Source organism: Ranitomeya variabilis, chromosome 2, assembly GCF_051348905.1.
Source record: "Ranitomeya variabilis isolate aRanVar5 chromosome 2, aRanVar5.hap1, whole genome shotgun sequence".
Lineage (NCBI taxonomy): Eukaryota > Metazoa > Chordata > Amphibia > Anura > Dendrobatidae > Ranitomeya > Ranitomeya variabilis.
The window spans coordinates 677,879,343-677,902,427 of record NC_135233.1 but is presented as its reverse complement, the minus strand read 5'-3'; the positions used below and the strand labels follow the sequence as shown (position 1 = coordinate 677,902,427).

At 41.5% G+C, this 23,085-nt stretch overlaps 1 long non-coding RNA gene across 1 annotated transcript in view; it reads right to left on the bottom strand.

Annotated features, from left to right (window-relative positions):
- Positions 1–451: 451 nt before the first annotated feature.
- The window catches only part of LOC143809824 (uncharacterized), a 124,730-nt gene continuing 102,096 nt past the window's right edge, over positions 452–23,085 (bottom strand). The window contains exons 2-3 of the long non-coding RNA XR_013222475.1: positions 655–755; positions 452–537 (exon numbers count right to left, since the gene is read on the bottom strand). This is a non-coding gene — a long non-coding RNA (uncharacterized LOC143809824). The remainder of the gene's footprint in view (positions 538–654; positions 756–23,085) is intronic.

The window sequence follows — 23,085 nt, the reverse complement described above, 5'->3', positions numbered from 1 at the left end:
AGAGTTATAACCTCATAAAGGGGCAGTGGTCAGAATTGTAAAAATTGCCCCGGTCATTAACGTGCAAACCACCCTTGGGGTAAAGGGGTTAAATTTTTACCCAGTGCCCCACTTTGTCTAATACCGGCCCTACTAGGCAGTTAGAGTTCATGATACTCAGCTTAGCATTTACAGTAACTAATGAAAGCACAACTGATTGAACTTAAACACCAGAGCTCAGTTTGGCTCTTTCTCAGGCTGGAAGTGCATTAGGGTTGTGTACAAGCACTGGGACTGTTTCTTCCAAGAGCATTGACATACGTACACCAATGTATTTCTATCCTAACATACACCAACATATTCCTAACCTGATTTGCTTATGACTTATACACTACATTTTTCATAAATGGCACATAGGATATGTTCAAAAAGGCATTGTATCTATTTGGTGAGAAGCATCTCTACAGGCTTACCATTATTTCCATATGTAGAATGTTCTGACAGACTCTCTTTTTTGGCTCTTTTCTGAGGCCTCCCCCATATATTATGTATTTAATCCTTAAGGGGTACATGAAAAAAGATTTTCAAGATGAATCAAACTCTTGAATAAATAAAATATCCAATTGTAATATCTTTATCACAGTTATATATGATTGTTACAGAATTTTCACTTACTTTTGAGATAAAAAATTGATATAATGAAAAATGGCTTCCAACAGTACTGCATAAGCAATGAGGTTCCATCTACACAATCATTAGTACCCGATACATTGCATCTAAATGAAGCACACAAGAAGAAAATGGCAATAAATAAATAACTGTCAATACATGTGATTTATTTGCTATGACAATCATAATGACTTTTTCTATATCTAGAACTGTGCCATTATTATTGCCATTTCCTTATTTTTTCATGTTCATTATCTTCATTACTGTTACTGTCTCTTACAATGGGCATAGAATCAACTTAATCCTTATCAATTCTGGTCCTGCTCACAGTTCAATAAGTTTTATAGCCCCTAGACAAAAGTGGGAGAGGCCAGAAAGAGGTGTGCGAAAGGTGGCCTTTTATTGCAGGATATCACGGCTGTACGCAGGTATAACACCTGCTGCATGTGATCTATGGTATAATATATTAAACTTTTACCTTTTCAGTTATTTTGCAGTCTGAACTAATTTTTTTACTTACTAAATAAATCAAGGCGTAAGAAAGAAGCTATAACACTCTGACAACATAAGAAACAATCGGACCAGAAGGACAAAAACTTAACATGCACAATCCATTTTTTGGCAGTTCTTATGGGCATTCCCTATAGAAAAAGCACGTTGCTGCACGTTTGACGCTGCGTACTTTCGCAGCGTCAATCCGGCAGTGAACAGCTGTTACAGCATAGTGGATGGGATTTCAAGAAATCCCATGTTCAATGTGCGTCCAGAAGCTAGTCTCTGCAAGAGAAATTACATGAATCTGAATGTATTGAACTCTCTGAATCCGCTTAGTTGAGTGAACACTTGCGGATTTACCTGCCTTCAATAGACGGCAGCGCTTTGGACGCAGCAAAGATGCACTACATTCAAAGCTCCGCCAGTTCCGGATTGTGGGCACCCAGCCTAACATGTTTCCAGACTGGTATTAGCATGCTATAGCAATAGAATAGGTTTTGCTATCATCAGATGAGTCATGGTGTTATTCTTTAGACGACATGCTTGTCATAGAGCTGTGAACTAGTTCTTGTCATTGTATTGTGACCTGTTTACACACAACAATTGTCTGTATGATTTGTAACAGTCTGTAACAATAAATGGTCATTGTAAATTCATAAAACATCATTGTCAAATAACATTGGCCATTCATACAAAAAAAAATAATTGTTCTCTTGTGCTAAATGGTTAAAAGTAACAATTTGTTTTCAGGTTTTTCATACAAATTGCATTTTAGATTAAAAAATATTTTTTGAGTCTGAGAAACATCTCACTAACAGAGATATGACTAAGGCTAGTTCCATGCTGTGTCTGTTTCTCCTGTTGGGCACTTACGCCAGACAGTGACTATTGTCTGGATGGAGGCCTAGTCTTCCATCGACATAGGGAGCCAATGCAAATATGTATACTGCTCTGCATATAGTTAACTGGTATGCAGAGGGCAAAAAGAACACAGTTTTGGGCTCCATCTGATAAATGACAGCTTGAACTATACATTAGGCTGATGCTCTCAGTGTATATTTTGGTTCACATATATAGTTTACATTTAGTCTTAAAACTTCTAGCTGCTTAAAGCATTCAAAGTGCATTTGCAGTTTTTCCAATATCTTGAAAATATAAAGAAATAGTAAAGAGACTTTGTAGTTTCATTTTGTAAACCTGTTAGGGCACCTACTACTATTGTAATGCCAAGTCTGTATTAATAAATTTAAAGAGGCTGTTTGTCCCCTTTTAAAAAATATTCATCCCTGGGTGCAGTTTGAGATATATATATATATATATATATATATATATATATATATATATATATATATATATATATATATATATATATAACAATCAGCCCTTTATTCACCGTCCCTAGGTCCAACAATGAGTCTCTGTTGCTGCTTCCAGTGTCCAATATTCGCTGCAGTGCTGATGACCCTTCAACAGCACAAGAGCTAGTCAGTGAGCTTAGCAGTTCTGCCTGTGTAGATGGAACGCACCCCTCAGAGCAGCTGATCTCGATGAAAGGCTGCTGCGTTGTCAACATGACGTGAGCACCGCCAATACCAGACACTGGTAGAAAGTCCTGCTGGGGGCAGTAAATAAAGCATGGTTTGTTTTTCTTATTAAAAAAACACAGCTAGGGATGAAGATTTTCTTTAAAAACAAAAGCACAAATATGACCTTTAACCCCTTCACCACAAAGCCTGTTTTCACCTTCCTGACCAGGCCAATTTTTACAATTCTGACCAGTTTCACTTTATGAGGTCATAACTATGGAACATTTCAATGGCTCCCACTGATTTTGAGATTGTTTTTTCATGAAATATTGTACTTTATGATAGTGGTAAAATTACTTTGATATGACTTCTTTGTGAAAAAAACCTGAAATTTGGCGAAAATTTTTAAAATTTCACAATTTTCAAACTTTTAAATTTTAATTTGTATGCCCTTAAATCAGAGCGTCATATCTCACAAAATAGTGAATAAATAACATTTCCCATTATTTTAGGGACCACATCACATTTGAAGTCAATTTGAGGGGTGTTTATGACAGAAAATACCCAAAAGTGACACCATCCTAAAAACTGCAAACTTCAAGGTACTGAAAATCACATTCAAGAAGATAATTAACCCTTTACGTGATTCACAGGAACTGAAGCAATGTGGAAAGAAAAAATGAACATTTAACTTTTTTTCACAAACATTTTACTTCAGAACCAATTTTTATTATTTTTATTAATACAAGTGTAAAAAGAGAAAATGAACCACAAAATTTGTTGTGCAGTTTCTCCTGAGTATGCTGATACCCCATATGTGGGAGTAAACCACTGTTTGGGCGCACGGCAGAGCTCGGAAGGGAAGGATCACCGTTTGACTTTTTCAACGCAGAATTGGCTGGAATTGAGATCGGACGCCATGTCGTGTCTGGAGAGCCCCTGATGTGCCTAAACAGTGGAAACCCCCCACAAGTGTCTCCATTTCGGAAACTAGACCCCCCCAAGGAACTTATCTAGATGTGTGGTGAGCACTTTGAACCCCCAAGTGCTTCACAGAAGTTTATATCGTAGAGCCCTAAAAATGAAAAATGATATTTTTTTCCACAAAAATTATCTTTTCTCCCCCAAAATTTTTATTTTCCCAAGGGTAACAGGAGAAATTAGACCCTCAAAGTTGTTGTGCAATTTGTCCTAAGTATTCTGATTCCAAATATGTGGGTTTAAACCACTGTTTGGGCGCACGGCAGAGCTCGGAATTGAAGAAGCGCCGTTTGACTTTTTACTCTCAAAATTGTGAGAGCGGATGCCATGTTGGGTTTGGAGATATGCCAAACAGCAGAACCCCATTTTGGAAACTACACCCCTCAAAGATTTTATCCAGGGGTATATTGAGCAATTTGAACCCACAAGTACGACACACAATTTGATAACATTAGGTCATCATATTGAAAAAATTCATTTTTTTCACAAAAATCTTGTTTTAGACCTGAATGTCTCACTTTTGTCAGACATTTCACCAAAAAATGGACCCCACAATTTGTTACCCACTTTCTCATCAGTGCGGCGATATCCCATATGTAGTCAAAAAGTTCTGTTTGGACAAACGGCAGTGCTTGAACAGGAAGGGGCACAATGTGACAAATTTAGCTTTATTTGAAATAGATTGTCATATTTGAAAAGCCTGTGTGGTTCAAGAGCAACAGAAATTCCCCATAAATGTCTTTTTTTTAATAAAATGTACCCTCTAATCTATTTTTCTAGGGAGGTAGTGAGTAGTTTGATACCACCATTTTTTATGCAGTTGATGCAACACAAGTTTGATAATTTACAATTTTCATTTTTTTCACTGTCTCTCTTATGATTATTTTTTGTACGTTCTGAAGGACACACCTCAAATGTTATTGCATTAGTTTTTTATGTGTTCATAAATACACCTCTGGCAAAAATTAATAGACCACCACACCAAAGCTCTGTCATCTGCAGCCCAATCTCCAGACCTGAACCCCATTGAAAACCTCTGGAATGTAATCAAGAGGATGATGGATAGTCACAAGCCATCAAACAAAGAAGAACTGCTTGAATTTTTGCACCAGAAGCAATGTGAAAGACTGATAGAAAGCCTGCCAAGACACATGAAAGCTGTGATTAAAAATCATGGTTATTCCACAAAACATTAATTTCTGAACGCTTCCTAAATTTAACCCCTTAGTGACGCCTTGGGGCCAAATATTTGAAATCTGACCAGTGTCACTTTGTGGTAATAACTCTGGAACGCTTCGACAAATTCCAGTGATTTTGAGAATGTTTTTTCATGACACATTACACTTTATGATAATGATATATTTAGCTTGATATGTTTTGTGTTTATTTATAAAAAATATCAGAAATTTGACAAAAATGTAAAAAAAATTGCAATTTTCAAACTTTGAATGATTATCCCTTTAATTCACATAGTCATACCATAGCAAAACATTAATAAATAATATTTCCCTCGCGTCTGCTTTACATTAGCACCATTTGTAAAATTTTATTTTATTTTGTGGCGCTCATAGCAATCAGCCATCAACAACCATAGAAGTCTCAAGGAGACCTCAGGTTGTTATGGCAATGCACCGATGAACCCCGATCATGTGAAGGGAGTCAGCGGTGCGAGCGCTTCCGGCCGCGCAGCTGGCGGCGCTTGTTAAATGCTGCTGTCAGAGTTTGACAGCGGCATTTAACTAGTTAGGCTGCAGTCACACTAGCAGTATTTGGTCAGTATTTTTAAGCCAAAACCAGGAGTGGGTGATAAATGCAGAAGTGGTGCATATGTTTCTATTATACTTTTCCTCTAATTGTTCCACTCCTGGTTTTGGCTTACAAATACTGATGTAAAATACTGACCAAATACTGCTAGTGTGACGGCAGCCTTAATGGGTGCAGGAGGATCGCGATTCCGCTTGCACCCATTGCGGCCACGTTAGCTGTTTATAATAGCTGACATGTCACGGCTTTGAGGTGGGCTCACCGCCGAAGCCCACCTCAAAGTGGGGGATACTGCCAGCTGACGTACTATTCCGTCAGCTGACGTACTATCCCATCAGCTGGCAGAAAGGGGCTAAGGGGTTAAACATTAGTATTGTTGTTTCTAAATTATTATGAACTTGTTTTCTTTGCATTATTTGAGGAATGAAAGCACTGTTTTTTTTGTTTCATTTTGACCATTTTTCTTTTTCAGAAAAAAAATACAAAATGTATTGCTTTGGAAATTCAGAGACATGTTGTCAGAAGTGTATACAATAAAAGAACAATTGACATTTTACTCAAAATTATACTTTTAAAGAGAATAATCAGACAAACTGAACATTTTGCAGTGGTCTCTTTATTTTTGCCAGAGCTGTATATCCACGATGGCACCAATGTGAGCACTAGACACACAGCTTTGCCTATAATAATAGATGGCACACAATTTGGTCTTTAAGGTAAAATTGAAGTTCCAAGACCTATTCAAAGCTTCTAGAGACATTGAGCAAACAAGAAAATCCTTCCAGGAATTATTGCTCACAGAGGGAGGCATGCTCCTAAAAACAAATTGGCTGATTATAAAATTTGGTTTTGCTCACAAAACAGTTGTCCCGCATTTGTGTATATTGTAGCAGGAAAAAGAAACAGCACTGGAATGAAGGGCAAAATGTGGAGGAAAATGCAGCCAACTATGTGGCAAAGCTGAGTTTGTTCCAAAGATGAAAGAACACCAGCAGGGCTAGAATGGCAGACACTTTCAGAGAATGGTTGTACAACGTCCGTTTAGCTCTATCAATCCCTATATGAGAGAAGAATGTGCCAATAGATGTGGTACACCATAGCAAGCTCCCACCCACCAAGGTAGGAACCACTATATGCACAAAACAATCAATTCTCTACAGAAACAGTAAAGTATTGTCTGGTACCAGAGGTTCAGCAAGAACCATAAAGTAAAGCCCATAGTGTATAAGTACGGAACTTCCTCATTATTAGGCCGGCGTCACACTCAGCATAAGACAATACGGTCCGTTTCTTACGGCCGTAATACGGCCGTAATACGGAGAAATGTTCCCAAAATAGTGATCCGTATGTCCTCCGTAGGCAGGGTGTGTCAGCGTATTTTGCGCATGGCATCCTCCGTATGTAATCCGTATGGCATCCGTACTGCGATATTTTCTGACAGGCTTGCAAAACCGACATCTAATGGATTTATGTGCTCAAATGTCCGTTAAAACATATATACAGTATATATACACTCACTGGCCACTTTATTAGGTACACCTGTCCAACTTCTTGTTAACACTTAATTTCTAATCAGCCAATCACATGGCGGCAACTCAGTGCATTTAGGCATGTAGACATGGTCAAGACAATCTCCTGCAGTTCAAACCGAGCATGGGGAAGAAAGGTGATTTGAACTCATATGAACTCGAGCGTGGGAACTTTTCCAAGGCTGCAGTTCATGAGAACATCCACCAGGGGGCGCCTCACCGCAACTCAATGTAAGTACAGATCACCCAGCTTTCCTTTCAGCACCCAGGGTTTTTACAACCACGAGCAGTGCTTTAGCGCAGCTCCTGGCTGTAAAATGATTTAACCCCTTCAGATGGATTTACTTCGTGGGACCTGACAGTTCATCCGAAGGTATGTATATTGTTGGTTTATTATTTTGCCAAGCAAGGGTCTTCCGGATGGATTGAGAGAGCAATAAAATACTAAAACAACCTGTTTGTTTATTTCATTAAAATACTTTTTAATAACGTGTGTGTGTGTTTTTTAACCCTTTCAGACAATTGGATTAATAATGGATAGGTGTCAAAATTGACGCCTCTCCATTATTAATCTGGCTTAATGTCACCTTACAATAGCAAGGTGGCATTAACCCTTCATTACCCAATATCCCACCGCTACACGGGAGTGGGAAGAGAGTGGCCAAGTGCCAGAATAGGCGCATCTTCCAGATGTGCCTTTTCTGGGGTGGTTGGGGGCAGATGTTTGTAGCCAGGGGGGGCCAATAACCATGGACCCTCTCTAGGCTATTAATATCTGCCCTCAGTCACTGGCTTTACCACTCTGGCGGAGAAAATTGCGCGGGAGCCCACGCCAATTTTTTCCGCGATTTAACCCTTTATTTTAGCAGCTACAGCGCCCAAATTTTGCACATACACACTATTAACATTAGTAGTGTGGAATATGCAAAAAAAAAGGGGATATGAGGTGGTTTACTGTATGTAAACCATGTCTCATATCCTGTCGGGTTGGGGAAGGAGAAATGAAAAGCCGGCAATTGAATTACAGGCTTTTCACTAACACCGCTGCGTATTTCTCGCACGTCACACTGCTGATCCGTGTGGAATCCGTATTTTTCTCGCCCCCATAGACTTTCATTGGCGTATTATTTGCGCAATACGCTGACAAACGCAGCATGCTGCGATTTTGTACGGCCGTAGAAAGCCGTATAATACGGATCCGTAATATACGGCTGATAGGACCAGACCCATTGAGAATAATTGTGCTGTTTGTTTGGCGAGTTTTACGGATGTATTTTCTGCGCTCTTACGTCCGTAAAACTCGCTAGTGTGACGCCGGCCTTAGAAGCAAGACAGTTGTAAAAACAGTCAAAGTTAGATAAATGGTCAAAAATGTTTGTGAGTAATCAAGTCCTAGAATTAATTTTCAGATGACCTGTCTTTTCAAGAACATTTGTGGGGTCCACACTCTGGAGCGTACAGACGTGGGTACGTGGATCAGAATTTGTTGGAATAGTAGTTTGGTATGTGATTGATCAAGTCCTGGAATTAATTGTGAAATGGGGTAAAATGGGATCTACTAATGAAAATATTATCTATTACTTGTTCCAAATTACTCTACTGGGGTCACTAAGCAGAAAATAAAAATTATTAAAAAAACAACTAATAACTGTAGATGGTGTGGTAGGTCTCAAATCAGGGGGAGATACAAAGGCCTGGTTGGAATGGACACGTGGGGCAATAGTAATGTGAGTCATTCCGTCTGCCATGCTTCCTATAAACCCGGCATCTTTATTGAGGATACTTTTGGGTGGGAGTGACAAAAACAGGGCGAGGAAAATGGCGCTCTGCAAGTCCCTGGGAATCCATAGACTCGAAGGCCTCTCCCCATGCTATCGACTCAAACATGAGACCCTCAACAATTTTTTCCTGAAGCTGGAGGAATACAAGCGGTCCTTGGGACTTTTTGTACAAGACAAAACTGTTGTATGTGGCTGTTTGGATAAGGTAGATTGCCACCTTTTTGTGCCAGGCCCTGATCTTCCACTTCACCAAGTATGGTTGCAGAATCTGGTCTGACAGGTCAACGCCACCCTTTAATTTGTTATAATCTGTGACACAAATTGGTTTTTGTTTGTCCCTGGTAGCGCCCCTGTCTCTGGCTGTCACAGAGGTGCCCGCATGCAGTGTGGTCAGCACTAAAACTGAGGTCAAAATAAGCACAGAAAAGTACCAAGGCCGAGGAAGGCTAAAGCCTTGCTCCCTAAATAGATGCATAAATGCAAAAAAGATACATTAGCTAGTGTGATACTCCTTCAATATGACAACACAGAACACCAAAATATAATTTATTGAATCAGAAATACATACGAAAAGTGCTAGCCAAATAATTAAGGCATCAAAAAGGAGAGGGGAATAAGTACAAGAGACATGCTGGCACAGCAGGAGGAACAACCAGTACAAATAATAAAATCGTCAGAGGTGAGGGAAACAAACCCCAATCAAGTGGGTACATGTGAAACCATCACGACTATAATAGGTACAGATCAAGGGGCTGCCAGTAAGTACAGTGGACTATACCCCATAGAACAAGCCCCCCCAAAACCCCACGTATCTCAGAGATTGTTTAAAGCTCACCCATAGTAGCTGGCATGAAGTGTGGGTCCTCCCTGACCATCACAGAGGTGTCCGCATGCAGTGTGGTCAGCATGCAGACGTCCTTCCTGTCATTCCACTTCACTGCAAGAAGTTGGTCACTTGCGAGTGAGAATGACGCCCCCTTCTCCAAACGTCTGGACACCAACTGTGACGGAAACCCCACTTGGTTTTTCCTGACTGTCCCACAGGCCCCTGTATTTGCAGCGTGGAGGGATTCATATAGGGGGATGCTTGTGTAATAGTTGTCCATATATACGTGGTACAATTGATGGAGAAAGGGCATCATTAGCTCCCAGACAATTTTGCCTGGGATGTCAATTGTCTGGGGGCAGTTTGCGGGGTTGATTTGGAGATCCCTACCTTCATAAATTAGGAAGGTGGAAGTGTACCCTGATGAGCTCTCACAAGTTTTGTACAATTTGATGCCATATTTGGCTCGCTTGGAGGGGATAAATTGGCGGAATGATAGACGGCGCTTGTAGTTCATCAAGGACTTGTCAACTGACACATTTTTCTCTGTGTTATAGGAATTTTGAAATTAATTTTGTAGGAGGGAAATTAGGGGTCTCAATTTATTTAGCCGATCATAGTTGGGGTCAGTTCTTGGGGGGGGGGATTGGGAATTGTCACTGAAATGGAGGAATCTCATCAGGGCTTCATAACGGACTCAGGACATGATGGCTGAAAATACAGGGGTGCTGTGGACAGCTTTTGTTGCCCAGTAGGAGCGGAGTGTGGTTTTTTTTTTTACTAATCCCATATTTAGGGTAAGGCCCAAAAAATGTTTTATTTCGGGGACATTTGTGGGGATACAGGAACGGGAATGAAAGGCAGTGGGTTTTTGGGAGATGTATGGCATATAAGTTTGCTTGGTGGGCGATCAATTGTAGGACTTCTGGGCTAATGAAAATGAAAACTAGGGAAAAATCAATTGGGGGGTAAAGTTGGTGACATCTACTCTTATTACAGGGGCTGCAGAAAAAGGGGGCATTTGAGGGGAACATGAAGTGTTATTATACCACAGCGGTGGGGGGACTGCGGTACTTGGTCCTGCCTCTGAAGCTTCAGCAGTGACAACCGACTCCGCTATCATCGGGCTGTGGGATCCCGCGGAGGAAGAGTTGTTGTCACTGCCTGATAACTACTCTACTTCAGAGGCAGATTCTGTTTCACTGCCAGAGCTGCTGGAGCAAAGCAGCATGTACGCTTGCTCTGCGCTGAATGTTCTGCGGGCCATTTATTTATTTGCCTGCCTAACGAAAAACTAACCCTAATCTAACACTAGTATTTTTTTCCTGCTAACCCTAACCCTAATACGTGTAATCCTAACAATAACCCTAATACGTGTAACCCTAACCCTAACTGCAAAAAATTATAAAAAAAAAATTATAAAAAAAAATATATATATAACAACTGGGGTTCGGGGATTATGGAGAATGGGGGTGGGTAATTGTATGCTTTATGGAGCTTGCGGATGCAGAAATTAATCTTTATAATACTGACAGGGCAGCACTTGAACTGTAGTCTATCTCTCTTCTCTCCCAGAACAACAAGGAGAGAAAAGAGAGGCACAGCCCAAGTGCTGCCATATTTACTAAATATTGGGGGTTTTGATCACTGTGATAGGGTGCATTACAGTAATCAAAACCCAGCAGCCAATAATAAAATTCTCATCTGTTGCCGGGTGCAGACAGGCAGATCTTGGCAGGGGCACTGCGCATGCGCCCGCCATTTTCTTTCTGCCGGAGGGAGGGGGGCCGGGGGACAACTGACCAGTACATAAGGTACCGTGGGGGGTTTGGGGGACCCTATTTCTCTCTCCCCTGATGTGCGATCACATCAGAGGAGAGGAAAATTAAATGGAAAATCTGACTTTTTTTGCGGCCGCTGTTTTACCGTTAATAACGGCAATTACAACACCGGGTCGGTAAAAACCAACACGAATTATGTTCCCTGGTTTCTCGGCAACCCCTGGCAGCCGAGACCCCAGAGAAATGCTGACTCCGGAGGGTGCTATACACTTATTCCGCAGCGCCGTTAATTAACGGCGCTGTGGTTTAAGTACAATTAACTGCCGCCATTAAAAGGCGTATTGGTGGTCGTTAAGGGGTTAATTAAACTTATAGGACTTGGTTTGGAAAGGCACACACCTCTTATATAAGACCACACAGATCACAGTGCATGTCAGACCAAATGAGAATCATGAGGTCAAAGGAATTGGCCACGGAGTTCAGAATTGTGGCAAGGCACAGATCGGGCCATGGTTACAACAGAATTTCTGCAGTTCTCAAGGTTCCTAAGAGCACAGTGGCCTCCATAATCCTTAAATGGAAGAAGTTTGGGACCACCAGAAGTCTTCCTAGACCTGGCCATCCAGCCAAACTGAGCAACCGTGGGAGAAGAGCTTTGGTGAGAGAGGTAAAGAAGAACCACAAGATCACGGTGGCTGAGTTCCAGAGATCCAGTGGGGAGATGGGAGAAAGTACCACAAAGTCAACTATCACTGCAGCCCTCCACCAGTCGGGTCTTTATGGCAGAGTGGCCAGACAGAAGCCTCTCCTCAGTGAAGATATATGAAAGCCCGTATAGCATTTGCAAAAAAATACATGAAGGACTCCTAAACTATGAGAAATAAGATTCTCTGGTCTGATGAGATGAAGATAGACCTTTTTGATGATAATCCTAAGTGGTATGTGTGGAGAAAACCAGGGACTGTTCATCACCTCCCCAATACAATCCCAACAGTGAAATATGGTGGTGGCAGGCTCATGCTATGGGGGTGTTTTTCAGCTGCAGGGACAGGAGGACTGGTTGTCATTGAAGGAAACATGAATGCAGTCAAGTACAGACATATCCTGGATGAAAACCTCTTCCAGAGTGCCCTGGATCTCAGACTTGGCCCAAGGTTCACCTTCCAACAAGACAATGACCCTAAGCACACAGCTAAAATAACAAAGGAGTGGCTTCAGAACAACTCTGTGACCATTCTTGACTGGCCCAGCCAGAGCCCTGACCTAAACCCAATTGAGCATCTTTGAAAAGACCTGAAAATGGCTGTCCACCAATGTTCACCATTCAACCTGACGGAACTGGAGAGGATCTGCAAGGAAGAATGGCAGAGGATCCCCAAATCCAGGTGTGAAAAACTTGTTGCATCATTCCCAAGAAGACTCATGGCTGTACTAGCTCAAAAGGGTGCTTCAACTCAATACTGAGCAAAGGGTCAGAATACTTATGACCCTGTGATATTTGTTTTTTCTTTTTTAATAAATTTGCAAAAATTACTACATTTCTGTTTTTCAGTCAAGATGGGGTGCAGAGTATACATTACTGAGAAAAAAATTAACTTTTTTGAATTTACCAAATGGCTGCAATGAAACAAAGAGTGAAAAATTTAAAGGGGTATGGATACTTTACCCACTGTATGTGCAGGCAATTTTAGGTTGTTCATTAATGATTTGTTATATCTTTTTTTTTAAGAATCTGCAGCTGCTGTCCAATAAGTTTTATGGTAGAGATAATGTAGTTGTATTAGCAAGGTTTTTGTTTGCTTACTTTATCACATCCTGCCATCTCTGCTGATACACATGCTCATGTTTTAAAATTTAGGAGAGATGATGAAGATTTACAACCATGAAAAATTAATTTTGACAGACAACTGAAAGATGTTATTTATACACATATACTGTATTTTACATTGTGGGGAGTCGATGTGTACTTTGGGAAATATTGCAGTTTCAAAATTATATCAGTAGCATTTCTTCTCTTTTGATTCTGAAAATAATATAATGATTTAGTAGTTTGAAGACTCTCTAGTGTAATAAATATCAAATAATTAAAATAAGAACACCCTCATGTTCGGCTCTGCAATAAAGATCCATAGGCACTTCATGTTGTCCTCTCTATCCCTAGATGAAAGTTATTTTGGAGGCATTGGGTGTGCTAATATCCTACATGCCCAATCCCTTCTTTGTTCCTATGAGAGGAATGCCAATGCCAGAGTCCAATAATGACTTATTTCCTTCTCCCTATTGAAATAAGTAGGCATGCTTGGCCGAGCATGAATGCTTATGGTGGAGTGGGAAGAAATAACTGTCAGATGAAGATCATTGAGCCAACATCTATTTTATGTGTAAGGCCATCTACAGACTAGATGGGTGAATACAGTTACAATAAATATTATTCAACCTAAATTGCAAATTATGTTTATTAACTAAATTTACAAACTTTCTGATTACAAACCCAAACAACAACAACAATTTAAATGCAAAAACACAACTAACATAACACTAACTTAATACTAGAGGATAAGACCATCCCAATTTGAGTACACTTTGACTCTGGTGGGATAGCCTTTACGCTTTTTTTTTATTAAAAAAATGTTTACTAAGTATCCTATGTTATGTAAATGCACTATTGCTTTTATTAATTTACTTACAGTAGGGTATACGTTCATTTTGTTTCTGTCTTAGGTTTTGTTTGCTTTTTGGCCAGTTTGAACATGCTCCTGTATTTTGCATGCATACCAACTTATACTCCAGTTAATTTTTCCGGTTAAGTTTCAGGTTTCTGACCTCAGTGCAGGTAAGGATGTGCCCTCCTATCTCCTATTATGTGAGCTGGACATTACATTTATATAGCTTACCATTTGCTGGGTATCAATATTCGGGACCCGATATTGCTTGGCCCTTATACACATTGACATCACTTTGGCACATGGTAAGGTTTAAATACTAGAGGTTAGGACCATCCCAATTTGGGTACACCTTGATGCTGGAGGGATGGCTTTTCCTTTTTTTTATTAAAAACGTTTACTAAGTACCTTATGTTATTTACATGCACTCTTGCTTTTATTTATTTACTTATAGTAGGGTATATGTTCATTTTTTTTCTGTCTTAGGCTTCTTTCACACTTCAGTTGTTTGGCGTCAGTCACTTCCGACATAGTGACGGATCGACGGATCCGTCACAATTGTTGAGAAAACGGTTCCAACGGATCCGTTTTTTTGACGGATCCGTTACTTGGGGGTTGTCTGGGAAAAGTATCTACTTTTTGGAGCATGCGCAATTGAAAAAGCGGATTGGGGCGACGGATCCGCCGAAATGACGGTCGCGACGTATCCGTCGCCCATAGGCGGCCATTCTATGGAATGACGGATGCGACGGATCTGCCGCGAACCGTCATTTCGGCGTTGACAAAAAACGTTTCAATGTCCGTCTATGTCTAGGCAACGTCCACCAAATTTCGACAGATGGAACGGACGACCATCCGTCACAATCCGTCGCAAATGCAAGTCTATGGGAAAATAACGGATCCGCCCCCAAAAAATGACGGATCCGTTATTTGAGGAAACTGGCGGTTTTAGACTGACGCCAAACAACTGAAGTGTGAAAGAGGCCTTAAATGTGATTTATAGCCAGATATAAGTGTTTTTGAGGAATATTGCACATTCCTATTGGCAATGGCCACCAGCTCACTAATTTTCTTGAATTTGTTTGCCATAACAACTTTCTTCAAATCCCACCAAAGATTTACTAAGGGGTTCAAGTCAGGCGACTATAATAGCCATAATTGTTTCTGGGCGGCTGTGGACTGCTATTTTTAGGCTGGGAGGGCAATATCCATGGCAACTTAATAGCCTGAGAATACCAGTTGTCAAAAATGGGGGAACCCCATGCCGTTTTTTTAATCATTTATTTCAATAATTAAGAAATACGGTGTGGGGACCCCTCTATTCTTGATAACCAGCCTTGCTGAAGTTGACAGCTGAGGGTTGCAGCCACCAGCTGTGAGTTTCGCCTGGCTGGTTATCAAAAATAGGGGGGAACCCACGTTGTTTTTTTAAAATTATTTATTTACAGTGCAGGAGCCGGCTGATGAATCCTCCCATCAGCTGCTCAAGCTCTCACTGTTATTAGCGGCAGCAGGCATCGGCTGATGGGAACTGTAGTCCCATCAGTTGACACCAGTGACCGGAGGTGAACATTATACCTCCGATCACAGCTGCGTGCTCACGATGTCTTTTAACAGCGTGGGAACCACATCTCTCTGACTGGCAGGGATGATTTCACCACCGATCAGAAGCGGTGTTTGCTACACTGTCATGCACATGACAGCGTGGTAAACACTGGATGTTCGGTCCGGGTTCTGTTCTGGAACCTGAACCCCAACTTTTTGTAACTGTTCCACTGAACCCGAACATCCAGGTGTAATTCTGAGACTCCTGTAGTGATTAGAAGTGTCACTTTGTGTTGAATGTAAAGCAACCAATTATTATATTAGGTTTAAATATGTATGTTCACTACGGCTAATGCAGATAGACTAAATGTCAGAAAAGATAGAAAATAAAGTCTGATTCTGATGCTAATATAAAGATATAGTATGTATACAAGAGTACATATTCATGATTTGCTACCTCACCAACGCATAAAGTGGATGTTGTAGCTAGTGTAGATGCTATACTTGTAATAGTACAGGGCGAGGGGACCCCTAGCAGCAGCTGCTCTCACGGTATATTTTCACAGCAGCAGTCTCTCAGCAAGTATTGTACTGAGAATTTTGAACCTCCCTATTAATTTTTGTACTTAATATACCTGCCTATTTACTGTGATTCGCTAGTGTATGTGACATTTAGCAACTATCCCCTATAGCAGTTATAGCTCCAAATTGAGAGCATTTCATTGCCTTTAACTCTTTAGGCTCCTGTTCTATCTATGGATTTATAGGCAACTTTTACTTGCACTTGCATTTGCGTATTCAGCACTACAGTACAGAGCAAAAGATTGGACACACCTTCTCATTTAAAGATTTTTCTGTATTTTCATGACTATGAAACTTGTAAATTCAGACTGAAGGCATCAAAACTATGAATTAACACATGTGGAATTATATACTTAACAAAAAAGTGTGAAACAACTGAAATTATGTCTTATAGTCTAGGTTCTTCAAAGTAGCCACCTTTTGCTTTGATGACTGCTTTGCACAATCTTGGCATTCTCTTGATGAGCTTCAAGAGGTAGTCACCAGAAATGGTCTTCCAACAATCTTGAAAGAGTTCCCAGAGATGCTTAGCACTTGTTGGCCCTTTTGCCTTCACTCTACAGTCCAGCTCACCCCAAACCATCTTGATTGGGTTCAGGTCTGGTGACTGTGGAGGCCAGGTCATCTGGCGTAGCACCCCATCACACTCTTTCTTGGTCAAATAGCCCTTACACAGCCTGGAGGTGTGTTTGGGGTCATAGTCCTGTTGAAAAATAAATGATGGTCCAACTAAACGCAAACCGGATGGAATAGCATGCCGCTGCAAGATGCTGTGGTAGCCATGCTGGTTCAGTATGCCTTTAATTTTGAATAAATCCCCAACAGTGTCGCAAGCAAAGCACCCCCACACCATCACACCTCCTCTTCCATGCTTCACGGTGGAAACTGTTATGATCCCAATGGCAAAGGATCTCAGAGATTACAGCAAAGTCTGCAAACATAAATATCAGCTCATAGGGACGTGGTAACTAGGCTGACCATATACCTGATCCTAGCACAAACAGTAGCCGGGGAACGTGCCTACGTTGATCCTAGACGTCTCGCGCCAGCCGGAGAACTAACTAACCCTATAAGGGAAAATAAGACCTCTCTTGCCTCCAGAGAAAAGACCCCAAAGTAATACAAGCCCCCAACAAATAATAACGGTGAGGTAAGAAGAAAAGACAAACGTAAGAATGAACTAGATTTTAGCAAAGAGAGGCCAACTGACTAATAGCAGAATATAGTAAGATGACTTATATGGTCAGCAAAAACCCTGCAAATATCCACGCTGAATATCCAAGAACCCCCAAACCGACTAACGGTGTGGGGGGAGAATATCAGCCCCCTAGAGCTTCCAGCGATATCAGGAATCACATTTTGTACAAGCTGGACAAAAATATAAACAATGCAAATGATCAAAAATAAGAAAGCAGGACTTAGCTTATCTTGCAAAGAACCAGGACCTGAAGACAGGAGCAAACAGAAATGAACTGACTACAACGATGCCAGGCACTGGACTGAGAATCCAGGAAGTTTAAATAGCAACACCCCAGGCCTAACGAAGCAGGTGAGTACCAACCTGGTAAAAGACAATCCAAGTGCCAAATCACTAGTGACCACAAGAGGGAGCCAAGAAGTATAGTTCACAACAGGGAATCAGGCATGTAGAGACCATCCGTTCATCTTTTCTGCGTCACACAAAGACACGGTGGTTGGAACCAAAGATCTCAAATTTGGACTCATCAGACCAAAGCACAGATTTTCACTGGTCTAATGTCCATTCCTTGTGTTCTTTAGCCCAAACAAGTCTCTTCTGCTTGTTGCCTGTCCTTAGCAGTGGTTTCCTAGCAGCTATTTTACCATGAAGGCCTGCTGCACAAAGTCTCCTCTTAACAGTTGCAGAGATGTGTCTGCTGCTAGAACTCTGTGTGGCATTGACATGGTCTTTAATCTGAGCTGCTGTTAACCTTCGATTTCTGAGGCTGTTGACTCGGATAAACTTATCCTCAGAAGCAGAGGTGACTCTTGGTCTTCCTTTCCTGGGGCGGTCCTCATGTGAGCCAGTTTCTTTGTAGCGCTTGATGGTTTTTGCCACTGCACTTGGGGACACTTTCAAAGTTTTCCCAATTTTTCGCACTGACTGACCTTCATTTCTTAAAGTAATGATGGCCACTCGTTTTTCTTTACTTAGCTGCTTTTTTCTTGCCATAATACAAATTCTAATCGTCTATTCAGCAGGACTATCAGCTGTGTATCCACCAGACTTCTGCACAACACAACTGATGGTCTCAACCCCATTTATAATGCAAGAAATCCCACTTATTAAACCTGACAGGTCACACCTGTGAAGTGAAAACCATTTCCGTGACTACCTCTTAAAGCTCATAAAGAGAATGCCAAGAGTGTGCAAAGCAGTCATCAAAGCAAAAGGTGGCTACTTTGAAGAACCTAGAATATAAAACATATTTTCAGTTGTTTCACACTTTTTTGGTAAGTATATAATTCCACATGTGTTAATTCATAGTTTTGATGCCTTCAGTGTGAATTTACAATTTTCATATTCAAATTTCATGAAAATACAGAAAAATCTTTAAATGAGGTGTGTCCAAACTTTTGCTCTGTACTGTATATGGCAATTTTTGTCAGCTGCACCATTTCCACCATCCTCCCCTCCTCCCTCCCTTCCCCCCTTCCCTATCCTTCTTTCTACCATCTCGTGGATTTAAGGACTGTATGTCAGCCACAATCGTTCTTTTATAGGATATACCTGCCTATCTACTGTGATTCACTGGTGTATGTGACATTTAGCAACTAGCTCCTATAGCACATATAGCTCCAATTTATGAGCATTTCATTGCCTTTAACTCTTTAGGCTCCTGTTCTATCCATGGATTTATAAGCAGCTTTTACTTGCACTTGCATATTCAGCACTATAGGGCAATATTTGTTAGCTGAACCATTTCCACCATCCTCCCCTCCTCCTCTCCCTTCCCCAATTCCCCTTCCCCGTCCTTCTTTCTGCCATCTCCTGGATTTAAAGACTGTATGTTAGCCACAACTGTTCATTTATATAATATAGCTCCAAATTATGAGCATTCTATTGCCTTTAACTCTTTAACCCCTTCCTGACATCTGACGTACTATCCCGTCGAGGTGGGGTGGGCCCGTATGACCGACGGGATAGTACGTCATACGCGATCGGCCGCGCTCACGGGGGGAGCGCGGCCGATCGCGGCCGGGTGTCAGCTGCATATCGCAGCTGACATCCGGCACTATGTGCCAGGAGCGGTCACGGACCGCCCCCGGCACATTAACCCCCGGCACACCGCGATCAAACATGATCGCGATGTGCCGGCGGTGCAGGGAAGCATCGCGCAGGGAGGGGGCTCCCTGTGGGCTTCCCTGAGCCCCCCGCAGCAACGCGATGTGATCGCGTTGCTGCGAGGGTCTTACCTCCCTCCCTGCTTGCTCCAGACCCGGATCCAAGATGGCCGCGGATCCGGGTCCTGCAGGGAGGGAGGTGGCTTCACAGAAGCCTGCTCAGAGCAGGCACTATGAAGCAGCGTGCACTTCTCTCAGATCGGTGATCTGTCAGAGTGCTATGCAAACTGGCAGATCACCGATCTGTATTGTCCCCCCCTGGGGCAAAGTAAAAAAGTTTAAAAAAAAATTTCTAAATGTGTAAAAAAAAAAAATATTCCAAAATAATGAAAAAAATATATATATTATTCCCATAAATACATTTCTTTATCTAAATAATAATAAAAAAAAAACAATAAAAGTACACATATTTAGTATCGCCGCGTCCGTAACGACCCGACCTATAAAACTGGCCCACTAGTTAACCCCTTCAGTAAACACCGTAAGAAAAAAAAAAAAACGAGGCAAAAAACAACGCTTTATTATCATACTGCCGAACAAAAAGTGGAATAACACGCGATCAAAAAGACTGATATAAATAACCATGGTACCGCTGAAAACGTCATCTTGTCCCGCAAAAAACGAGCCGCCATACAGCATCATCAGCAAAAAAATAAAAAAGTTATAGTCCTGAGAATAAAGCGATACCAAAATAATTATTTTTTCTATAAAATAGTTTTTATCGTATAAAAGCGCCAAAACATAAAAAAATGATATAAATGAGATATTGCTGTAATCGTACTGACCCGATGAATAAAACTTTATCAATTATACCAAACGCGGAACGGTATAAACGCCTCCCCAAAAAGAAATTCATGAATAGCTGGTTTTTGATCACTCTGCCTCACAAAAATCGGAATAAAAAGCGATCAAAAAAGTCACGTGTCCGAAAATGTTACCAATAAAAACGTCAACGCGTCCCGCAAAAAACAAGATCTCACATGACTCTGTGGACTCAAATATGGAAAAATTACAGCTCTCAAAATGTGGTAACGCAAAAAATATTTTTTGCAATGAAAAGCGTCTTTCAGTGTGTGACGGCTGCCAATCATAAAAATCCGCTAAAAAACCCGCTATAAAAGTAAATCAAACCCCCCTTCATCACCCCCTTAGTTAGGGAAAAATAAAAAAATTAAAACATGTATTTATTTCCATTTTCCCATTAGGGTTAGGGTTAGGGCTAGAGTTAGGACTAGAGTTAGGGCTAGGGTTAGGGCTAGGGTTGGGGCTAGGGTTGGGGCTAGGGTTAGGGCTAGGGTTAGGGCTAGGGTTGGGGTTGGGGCTAGGGTTAGGGCTAGGGTTGGGGCTAGGGTTAGGGCTAGGGTTGGGGTTAGGGCTAGGGTTACGGCTAGGGTTAAGGCTAGGGTTAGGGCTAGGGTTAGAGCTAGGGTTGGGGTTAGGGCTAAGGTTGGGGCTAGGGTTAGGGCTAGGGTTAGGGCTAGGGTCAGGGCTAGTGTTACGGCTAGTGTTACGGCTAGTGTTAGGGCTAGTGTTAGGGCTAGGGTTATTGCTAGGGTTAGGGCTAGGGTTGGGGCTAGGGTTGGGGCTACAGTTAGGGTTGGGGCTAAAGATAGGGTTAGGGTTTGGATTACATTTACGGTTGGGAATAGGGTTGGGTGTGTCTGGGTTAGAGGAGTGGTTAGGGTTACTGTTGGGATTAGGGTAAGGGGTGTGTTTGGATTAGGGTTTCAGTTATAATTGGGGGGTTTCCACTGTTCAGGCACATCAGGGGCTTTCCAAACGGGATATGGCATCCGATCTGAATTCCAGCCAATTCTGCGTTGAAAAAGGAAAACAGTGCTCCTTCCCTTCCGAGCTCTCCCGTGTGCCCAAACAGGGGTTTACCCCAACATATGGGGTATCAGCGTACTCAGGACAAATTGGACATCATCTTTTGGGGTCCAATTTCTCCTGCTACCCTTGGGAAAATACAAAACTGGGGGCCAAAAAATAAGTTTTGTGGGAAAAAAAAGATTTTTTATTTTCACGGCTCTGCGTTGTAAACTGTAGTGAAACACTTGGGGGTTCAAAGTTCTCACAACACATCTAGATAAGTTCCTTGGGGGGTCTAGTTTCAGATATGGGGTCACTTGTGGGGGGGTTGTACTGTTTGGGTACATCAGGGGCTCTGCAAATGCAACGTGACGCCTGCAGACCAATCCATTTAAGTCTGCATTCCAAATGGCGCTCCTTCCCTTCCGAGCTCTGTCATGCGCCCAAACAGTGGTTCCCCCCCACATATGGGGTATCAGCATACTCAGGACAAATTGGACAACAACTCTTGAGGTCCAATTTATCCTGATACCCTTGTGAAAATACAAAACTGGGGGCTAAAAAATCATTTTTGTGAAAAAAAAAAAGAATTTTTATTTTCACGGCTCTGCGTTATAAACTGTAGTGAAACACTTGGGGGTTCAAAGCTCTCAAAACACATTTAGATAAGTTCCTTAGGGGGTCTACTTTCCAAAATGGTGTCACTTGTGGGGGTTTTTAATGTTTAGGCACATCAGGGGCTCTGCAAATGCAACATGGCATCCCATCTTAATCCCAGTCAATTTTGCATTGAAAAGTAAAATAGCGCTCTTTCCCTTCCGAGCTCTGCTATGCGCCCAAACAGTGGTTTACCCCCACATATGGGGTATCGTCGTACTCAGGACAAATTGCACAACAACTTTTGTGGTCTAATTTCTTCTCTTACCCTTGGGGAAATAAAAAAATGGGGGCGAAAAGATCATTTTTGTGAAAAAATATGATTTTTTATTTTTACGGCTCTGCATTATAAACTTCTGTGAAGCACTTGTTGGGTCAAAGTGCTCACCACACATCTAGATAAGTTCCGTAGGGGGTCTACTTTCCAAAATGGTGTCACTTGTGGGGGGTTTCAATGTTTAGGCACATCAGGGGCTCTCCAAACGCAACATGACGTCCCATCTCAATTCCAGTCAATTTTGCATTGAAAAGTCAAATGGCGCTCCTTCCCTTCCGAGCTCTGCCCTGCACCCAAACAATGGTTTACACCCACATATGAGGTATCAGCGTACTCAGGACAAATTGCACAACAATTTTTGTGGTCCAATTTCTTCTCTTACCCTTGGGAAAATAAAAAATTGGGGGCGAAAAGATCATTATTGTGAAAAAATATGATTTTTTATTTTTACGGCTCTGCATTATAAACTTCTGTGAAGCACTTGTTGGGTCAAAGTGCTCACCACACATCTAGATAAGTTCCTTAGGGGGTCTACTTTCCAAAATGGTGTCACTTGTGGGGGGTTTCAATGTTTAGGCACATCAGGGGCTCTCCAAATGCAACATGGCGTCCCATCTCAATTCCAGTCAATTTTGCATTGAAAAGTCAAATGGCGCTCCTTTCCTTCCGAGCTCTGCCATGCGCCCAAACAGTGGATTACCCCCACATATGGGGTATCAGCGTACTCAGGACAAATTGTACAACAAATTTTGGGGTCTATTTTCTCCTGTTACCCTTGGTAAAATAAAACAAATTGGATCTGAAATAAATTTTGTGTGAAAAAAAGTTAAATGTTCATTTTTATTTAAACATTCC